This window comes from Molothrus ater, chromosome 6, assembly GCF_012460135.2.
Source record: "Molothrus ater isolate BHLD 08-10-18 breed brown headed cowbird chromosome 6, BPBGC_Mater_1.1, whole genome shotgun sequence".
Classification (NCBI taxonomy): Eukaryota; Metazoa; Chordata; class Aves; order Passeriformes; family Icteridae; genus Molothrus; species Molothrus ater.
In genome coordinates, this window is record NC_050483.2 from 60,467,540 (window position 1) to 60,476,792 (window position 9,253).

The following is a 9,253-nucleotide window of genomic DNA, read 5'->3' on the forward strand; positions in this document are numbered from 1 at the left end:
GCACCGTCTCTCCAGCCCTAATTACTATGGAAACAGCCGGCGCCGGCCTGTCCTCCTTCGGTGACTCACCGGGATTCAGGAGCCCCTGGAATTCCAGCGGGAGCATCCGCGGGGCTGCCGGGGGGGATGGCGCTGCCCACCCCGGGAAAATTGCGTTTTTATTGCATTTTCCATTTGGCATGGGGTGGCAAAAGCAGCAGGTGGGATTGGGGACGAATAACAGTAAAAACAGTAATAATAACAGTAATAATTCGTATAAATATAACCAAATATATAACTATAACTATAAATATAATAGAGCTTCTTCACCAGCTCACAGCCATCAATCCATGGGAATCCCTCTAGGATTGCCTGCTCCTGGTCATGAGAACCCCCATGCCACGAAGCAGCCTCAGTCATCACCTCCCCCCAGATCCAAAATGTGCCCCACCGAGCCACCAGCAAGGAGAAAACCCCACGAGATCCTTCAGGCTGGTGCACCATCCACTGGCAGCAAAGCTGGCAGCTCCCAGGGAAGCTGGGAGAGAGGGGATGGGCACGTGTGGAGAGACCACGGGTCCTCCCAAGCTGGGAATGTCCCATTTTGGGGACAAGGCTGCCTCCAGGCCTCGTCCAGGTGGTGCTGAGACTGCCAGGCTGATGCTCCAGGTGAGCAGCCAGCAGCACAGCGCACCAAGCAGCATCTCTGCCCCTTCCTTCAAGGCTGGAAATGCCTAAAAAAATCCCCAAAATTGGTGCCAAGGAGCAGCTGGGGCCATGCCCAGCCTTGTAGGGCCAACACAGAAGCTGGGGTGGGATGGGGCTGAGCCCCACCCCTGAATCCCACGAAACAGGGTGGGAAAAGCCCCCTTAAAACCCAGGGAGCACCTCCAAACCCCCTCCCAGAGAAAGGCTTGGCCCCAGGGCTTTCCTGGCAATAATTAATTGAGTCATATTTCAATCCAGCCAGCGGCCATATGGTTGGAAAGAGGATTAAAAATCTGCATGCTCCAGTTGCATTCAGGGAAATCCAGTTATAAGGAAAAATCCTCCGTGCCTGGCTGCAGCCTGCTACCACCCATCCACACGGCCCCAGCCCCTTCTCCAGGAGAGAGGAGCTGGGGATGATGGATCAGGAGCAATTCGGGAGGGCAGGGGGAAATGGGGAAAGAAATAAGAGCAGCAGGAAATGGGGAAAGAAATACGAGCAGCAGGGACAGCAGAAGCAGATCACTGCTGCTCCCAGCCCCTGCCCTTTGGGCACCGTGCTCTAAGTTCATTAGCAGCTCATTAGCGATTGATTAATGAGGGGGTATCGCTGTGAGGTCAGGATTGGCCTTAAATAATTTAATAAATATAAATCATTTTCCACCAAGGAGGTGAGAATGGTGGGATCTCTGACAGGGATGGGAAGGGTCCTTAAAGCCCATCCCATTCCACTCCCTGGCATCCACACCTTCCCCAAGCCCTGTCCAACCTGGCCTGAAACAATTCCAGGGATTTGGGGCAGCCCCAGCTGCTCTGGGCACCCCGTGCCAGGGCCTGCCCACCCTCCCAGCCAGGAATTTCCTCCTCATTTCCTCCTCATTCCTATTCCAAATCTTCCCTGTGTCAGTTTTTTTGCTGGATTCCCCCCTCCCAGCCCTGGACCAGTTTTCCTCGAGATCATCCCGGTGATTTTCCCGGGAATCCTTCACCCAAAGCACTGCTGGGAAAACAGGGATTTGGATAGAAAGGAGAGGGGCATGGCTGTGGGGAGGGACCTGCATGGACATCAGCCCCAAATCCCTCCAAGCCAGGCTGGGGCTGATCCCAGCACAGGCTGCTGCAGGGATTTGGGATCGGGAAAGTCTCCCCATTCCTTCCTTCCTTCCTTTCTTCCCGTGATTACAAAAGATAAAAAAATCAGGGAAGAAAGAACACTACGTCTCATTCATCCCCGGAGAAAGCCTCGCCTGTGATGGCAAATCAGCTGATTAAGGAGGATCAAACCCTTTAAATCCAACCTTTGTTGGGAGCCTGAGCTCGCTGCACAAAGCACCTTCGGCCCCAGCCCCGCAGGGTGGGACTCCGGGCTCCCCTGGGCTGCGGGGAATTGGGGGATTTGGGGGATTTCTGCTGATTTAGGAGCGGCTCGGTCCCCACGGGGCTCAGGGACAGCGGGTGGGGACAGCCCTGCCCAGCCCCACCTGCGCCAGCGCTCCCAGTGCTCCCAGTGACAGCCATACCAGCGCTCCCAGTGCTCCCAGTGACAGCCATACCAGCGCTCCCAGCGCTCCCAGTGCTCCCAGTAACAGCCATTCCAGTGTTCCCAGTGCTCCCAGCGCTCCCAGTGCTCCCAGTAACAGCCCTCCCAGTGATTCCATTGCCAGCCATCCCAGTGCTCCCAGTGGTTCCATTGCCAGCCCTGCCAGCGCTCCCAATGCTCCCAGCGCTCCCAGTGCTCCCAGTGCCAGCCATCCCAGTGCTCCCAGTGCTCCCAGTGATTCCATTGCTAGCCCTGCCAGCGCTCCCAGTGCTCCCAGTGCCAGCCATCCCAGTGCTCCCAGTGCTCCCAGTAACAGCCCTTCCAGTGCTCCCAGTGATTCCACTGCCAGTGCTCCCAGTGCTCCCAGTGCTCCCAGTGCCCCCATTCCGTACCTGGAAGCGGTGCCCCGCGGGGCGGGCGGCGGCGGGACGGACAGACGGACAGAGGGATGGATGGACGGACGGACGGGCGGACGCTGGGATGGAGGAATGGATGGAGGAGGGAGGGCCGGAGGGATGCGGCCGCAGCAGCAGCAGCAGCAGCAGCAGGAGGAGGAGGAGGATGGTGGTCAGCAGCAGCCCCGAGCGGCGAGTCCCCACCCAGCTTTGTCTGCGCTCATCCCGCTGCCTACAGGAAGCGGCTCAGCCCCGACTTCCTCCTCCTCCTCCTCTCCTCCTCCTCCTCCTCCTCCTCCTGCCGATGCTCTGCGCTCCCCCGGCGTTCGCGGATCGCTCCTGCCCAGAGCCCGCTGCCTCCTCCCTGCCTGCCCTCACCCTGCGCAGGTCCCGCTCCCTGTCCCTGCCCCTGTCCTTGTCCCTGCCCCTATCCCTGCCCCGTCCCAGCCCCTATCCCTGCCCCTGCCCCTGCCCCTGCCCCTCTCCCTGCCCCTCTCCCTATCCCTGCCCCTATCCCTGCCCCGTCCCTATCCCTGTCCCTATCCCTGTCCCTATCCCTGTCCCTGTCCCTATCCCTGTCCCTATCCCCGTCCCTACCACTGTCCCTATCCCTGCCCCTGTCCCTATCCCTGTCCCTATCCCTGCCCCCGTCCCTGCCCCTGTCCCTGCCCCTGTCCCTGCCCCTCTCCCTATCCCTGCCCCTGTCCCTATCCCTGTCCCTGCTCCTGTCCCTGTCCCTATCCCTGTCCCTATCCCTGTCCCTGTCCCTGCCCCTGTCCATGCCCCTGTCCCTGCCCCTGTCCCTATCCCTGTCCCTGTCCCTATCCCTGTCCCTATCCCTGTCCCTGTCCCTGTCCCTGTCCCTGTCCCTATCCCTGTCCCTATCCCTGTCCCTATCCCTGTCCCTATCCCTGCCCCGTCCCTGTCCCTATCCCTGTCCCTGTCCCTATCCCTGTCCCTATCCCTGTCCCTATCCCTGTCCCTGCCCCTATCTCTGCCCCTGTCCCTAACCCCGTCCCTGTCCCTGTCCCTGTCCCTGTCCCTATCCCTGTCCCTATCCCTGTCCCTATCCCTGCCCCGTCCCTATCCCTGTCCCTATCCCTGTCCCTGCCCCTATCTCTGCCCCTGTCCCTATCCCCGTCCCTGGCCCTATCCCTGTCCCTGTCCCTTGGATGGCCCCTTGTCCTTCGGCCACCCCATGTTGCCCCGACCCCGCACCCCAGACCCGCTCCGTGCCCACCCCACACCCGTGTGCACTCCCAGTTCCTACACCCGCCCCATACCCCCCCGATCCCCTCCTGCACCCCCCTGCGCCCACCACACCCCTAAACCACCCCTGAGCCCCACACACCCATCCCTGCACCCCGCAGCCCCCCTAAACCCACCCCTGCCCTCTCTCAGCCCCTGCACTGCTCCGAACACCCCATGCCTGGATCCTTCCATGTCCCTGGAGCCCCCAAAACCCCGGATCCCTCCCAACCCTTCCCTCCCCACCAGCCCCCATCCCCCTGGCACCCCAAACCCCTCCCTGCCCCTCCAACCCTTCCAACTCCAAGGTTCCCATTTAGGGCACAGCTCGGGGGATCACTCAGTATTATTATTTTATTTTATTTTATTTTATTTTATTTTATTTTATTTTATTTTATTTTTTTTTTAATTTTGGTTTTTATTTTATTTTATTTTGTTATTTTATTATTATTTTATTTTATTATTATTTTATTTTGTATTATTTTTAATTTTATTTTATTTCTTATTTTATTTTGTATTTTTTATTTTATATTATTTTTATTTTATTTTATATTATTTTTATTTTATTTTATTTATTTTTATTTTTATTTTATTTTGGTATTTTATTTTATTATTTTTTTATTTATTATTTTATTTTATTTTATTTTATTTTATTTTATTTTATTTTATTTTATTTTATTTTATTTTATTTTATTTTATTTTATTTTCAGTCAATATCAGCCCACATGCCCAGTTTGGGGGATTTCAGGTGGAAGGTTCTGCAGGCATGAGGGATGGGGTTTTTATGAGGTGGCTTTTCCCTTTTTCCTCCTTCTGCCCCAGCCCAGCTGTGTCCTCATGGAAATCCTTCCCTGGCAGGGTGGGCAGGCCCTGGCACAGGTGCCCAGAGAAGCTGCGGCTGCCCCAAATCCCTGGAATTCTTCCAGGCCAGGTTGGACATTGGGGTTTGGAGCAACCTGGGACAGTGGAAGGTGTCCCTGCCATGGCAGGGGTGGGATGGGATTGGATTTAAAGCTCCTTCCAACCCAAACCACTCTGGAATTCCATGCTTTTCTGAAAGTGCACAATGATTTTCTGGATTTAAGGCCCCTCCCAACCCAAACCACTCTGGAATTCCATGATTTTCTGAAAGTGCACAATGATTTTCTGGATTTAAGGCCCCTCCCAACCCAAACCGCTCTGGAATTCCATGATTTTATGAAAGTACACGATGATTTTCTGCTGTGCCCTTTGCCCGGGGGCAGAACTGGGGAGGGGCACAACCCCCAAAACATCCCAAACCAGCCCCAAAACATCCTAAAGCAACCCAAACCAGCCAAAAACCAGCACAAGGCAGCCCAGACCAGCCCCAGACCAGCCCCAGACCAGCAGCAGCAGCACCGAGGGATGGGCTCATTTTGGGAGCATCCCCGAAGGGTGGAGCGGGAGCCGCAGGGGGACCCGGGGCCGTGCCCGTGTCCCCTCCCCGCGCCGGGCTCCGCTCGCTGTCGCCGCCCGGGTTTCCCCTCCGGTTTCCACAGCAACGCCGGTGACAGATTTCCGTCCGTGACTGATTTCCTCCGCTGCCCTGCGCAGGGGAGCTCAGCCCTGGCACATCGCCCCAAAAATCACTGAGCTGTCCCTGCACCCGGCTGGCACAGCCCCAAAACCCACCCCGAGCTGTCCCTGCAGCCCTGACACCCACCTAGGATATCCCAAAAACCCAGCCAGCCCTGGCACCCACCTGTCACATCCCAAAAACCCACCCAGAGCTGGTCATACAGTCCTGGCACCCCCTGGGACACCCCAAAATCCCACCCAGAGCTGTCCCTGCAGCCCTGGCATCCACCTGGGACATCCCAAAAATCCAGAGCTCGTCCTGCAGCCCTGGGACATCACCCCACATCCCAAAAACCCACCCAGCCCTGGGAGCCACTTGGGACATGCCAAAAACCCACCCAGCCCTGGCACATCACCCCCACATCCCAAAAACCCACCCCGAGCTGTCCCTGCAGCCCTGGGACATCCCAAAACCCCACCCAGCCCTGGCACCCCCTGGGACATCCCAAAAACCCACCCAGAGCCTGGGACATCCCAAAAACCCACCCTGCAGCCCTGGCACATCACCTCCACACCCCAAAATCCCACCCAGAGCTCGTCCTGCAGCCCTGGGACATCACCCCACATCCCAAAACCCCACCCAGCCCTGGCACCCCCTGGGACATCCCAAAACCCACCTGAGCCATCCCTGCAGCTCTGGCATCTACCTGGGACACCCCAAAAACCCACCCAGAGCCTGGGACATCCCAAAAACCCACCCTGCAGCCCTGGCACATCACCCACACATCCCAAAATCCCACCCAGAGCCATCCCTGCAGCCCTGGCACCCACCTAGGACACCCCAAAAACCCACCCAGTCCTGGCACATCACCCCAAAAATCCCAAAATCCCACCCAGAGCCATTCCTGCAGCCCTGGCACCCACCTGGGGACACCCCAAAATCCCACCCAGAGCCATCCCTGCATCCCTGTCCCCCCTCCCCAGTGACCCCAGCACAGCCCAGGGGACCCGTGGGGCTGCACTCATCACAAGCTCTGCCTCCAGTGATGGTTTCAGGGTGCCAGAAATCCCCTAAAAAGCCCCGGGGGATGTTTGGTGATTGTCACCAGTTGGTCGCTGGTGCCTCACTGGGGTGGTGCTGGTGGGCACACCCAGCCCTGCCTGTTTTGGGGGAGTTTTGGTAAAAAATGAGGGTGCAGTGCCAGGCACCCACTGGGGCACAGCCATCCCTGCTGAACAGCAGCAGAAAGCAAAGGGGAGGGGGGGGAAAATTAATTAGTAAATGAAGGATACCACTGGAATGCCGTGGTTTTATGAAAGGAACTTCCCGTGTCCCCCAGGCAGGGGGCACAGCAGAAATGGGGAGGGGCACAACCCCCAAAACAGCCCAAAACATCCCAAACCAGCCCAAAACAGCCCCAAAACAGCCCAAACCAGCTGAAAACAGCCCCAAAACATCTCAAAACAGCCCCAAACAGTCCCAAAACATCCCAAACCCAGCCCAAAACAGCCCAAAACATCCCAAAACATCCCAAAACAGCCCCAAAACAGCCCAAACCAGCTGAAAACAGCCCCAAAACAACCCAAAACAGCCCCAACATATCCCAAACCAGCTGAAAACAGCCCCAAAACATCCCAAAACATCCCAAAACAGCCCAAAACAGCCCCAAAACATCCCAAAACAGCCCAAAACATCCAAAACCAGATGAAAACAGCCCAAGACAGCCCCAAACAGCCCAAACCAGCCCCAAAACATCCCAAAACATCTCAAAACAGCCCCAAACAGTCCCAAAACATCCCAAACCCAGCCCAAAACAGCCCAAACAGCCCAAAACAGCCCAAATTCATCCCCAAACAGCCCCAATATTGTGCATTTTGCTCCCTAAAATTGGTGTTTTGCCTGTGGTCGCCCTACAAATCCCAAATCTCCGACTGCTCCATCCAGCCCGGAATTGCGATGGGAGCTGCAACATTTGGAAGCGCAGCCCCTGGAGAAGAGATGGCCCCAGAGCAGGGGAGTTTGTTTTGGTTTTTGTGGTGTTTAAATCCATGGAACGGCAGCAGGGAGCAGCTGGAGCAGCAGGGAGCATCCCAGGGAAAAGGGCAGGGATGGGAACTCAGGGACCTTTCCCTCCCCTGGGGACCTCCCCCGTGCTGAGATGAAGCAGGAATGGAGGTCGGGGCATCAGAGGGGAGGGGGATTTGTTAAATTCATTCCCGTTCAGCCTCCTCTGAGCACAGCCCACGGGCAGGGCAGAGCTCCCTCCCCTGCTCACCCCCTCCAGACCCTTCCCCATCTGGTTTGAGGAAAATTCCGGGGTTTTATGGGCCAGGCATGAAATCTGCAGGCTATACTTAGCAGCAGACAATGCAGTCCCCCCTCCCAGAAGTGGCTCATTCCCTCCTGCTCCTCCCTCCTGCCCCAAAAATGTCGGGTTTGAGCAGAAATCAGCAATTAGGGCCCCGGACCTGCCGATGGCCAGCGGGATATTTATAGAGGACAAAGGGAATTTGCTGGGAATGTGCAATTATCTCTGGAGCCTGTGGAAAAGGCTCTGGGTGCTCCTGGCAGTGGGGATGGGGAGGAGCAGTGGGGGCACAGCCCCACATCTCCATCCCAGGATCCAGGGCCCCAGCCTGCAGGGAGAAAAACCACTCTGGAGGCTTCCCTGATGCTGCTTCCCCATGGAAAACGGGCTCTTCTTCATCATCATCATCATCATCATCATCATCATCATCATCTTCTTCTTCTTCTTCTTCTTCTTCTTCTTCTTCATGGATTCCCAGCATGGTTTGGGTTGGAAGGGATCTTAAATCCCATCCCATTCCACCCCTGCCATGGGCAGGGACATCTCCCACTGTCCCAGGCTGCTCCAACCTCACCTTGGACATTTCCAGGGATCCAGGGGCAGCCACAGCTGCTCTGGCAATCCCAGCCCAGCCAGGAATTCCCAATTCCCAATCTCCCATCCATCCCTGCCCTCTGGCACTGGGAGCCATTCCCTGGCTCCTGTCCCTCCATCCCTTGTCCCCAGTCCCTCTCCAGCTCTCCTGGAGCCCCTTCAGGCCCTGCCAGGGGCTCTGAGCTCTCCCTGGAGCCTTCTCCTCTCCAGGGGAGCATTCCCAGCTCTCCCAGTGAATGGGGACACTGAAAGGTTGTGGGTGTTGGCACCTTCCACAGTTTTCCTTGGCTTTAGGAATGAGGTGCCAGGATCAGCAAACCTGGCCCAAAACTCACATGGAAAATAACTGGCCAATTATGTTCTGAGTTTAATTAGCACCAGTGGGAGATGGGAGGGTGGTCCTGGGTGCTGTGGAGGGGAAAGGCAGCACAAACCTTCCATCAGGCACTGGAGAATCCTCGAGAACCACCCAAAACCATCACTCCCACAGCTCCTGAAGGCTGGGAACCCCCCTGAGCATCCCACTATGGACACTCCATACTCCCACTTATTTCAGGAGCTCCCCCTGCACCTCTTCCCAACTCCAGAGTGTTGGAACTTCCTAAAAAATCACCAAAACCCACAAAAAAAACCACCAAAACCCATCAAAAATCAGGATTCAAAGGCTCAGCCCATCCACTGCCCTGCCTGAGGCAGGAGTTGCCATAACCTGAGCTGGGATCACCAGAGCAGAGCACACATTTATTTAAGGTTACCCTTAAATCCAGCCCTGCTCCATCTCCCCCTTGAACCTGGGAAATGGCTGAAACTTGCACAAAAACCACCAAAAACCACCAAAACCCACCAAAACTCAGGACTGAAAGGCTCAGCCCATCCACTGCCCTGCCTGAGGCAGGAGCTGCCATAACCTGAGCTGGGATCACCGGAGCAGAGAACCCCAA

The 9,253-nt window shown here is 56.3% G+C and overlaps 1 protein-coding gene across 2 annotated transcripts in view; it reads right to left on the bottom strand.

Moving 5' to 3' along the window:
• GNG2 (G protein subunit gamma 2) overlaps positions 1-2,824 on the bottom strand; it is a 29,666-nt gene extending 26,842 nt beyond the window's left edge. Inside the window, exon 1 of one of the 2 annotated variants that reach the window (XM_036383916.2) lies at positions 2,620-2,824. The gene's annotated coding sequence lies outside the window, so the exon portion shown is untranslated. The remainder of the gene's footprint in view (positions 1-2,619) is intronic. The other variant, XM_036383914.2, reaches the window with a different exon arrangement.
• Positions 2,825-9,253: the final 6,429 nt, after the last annotated feature.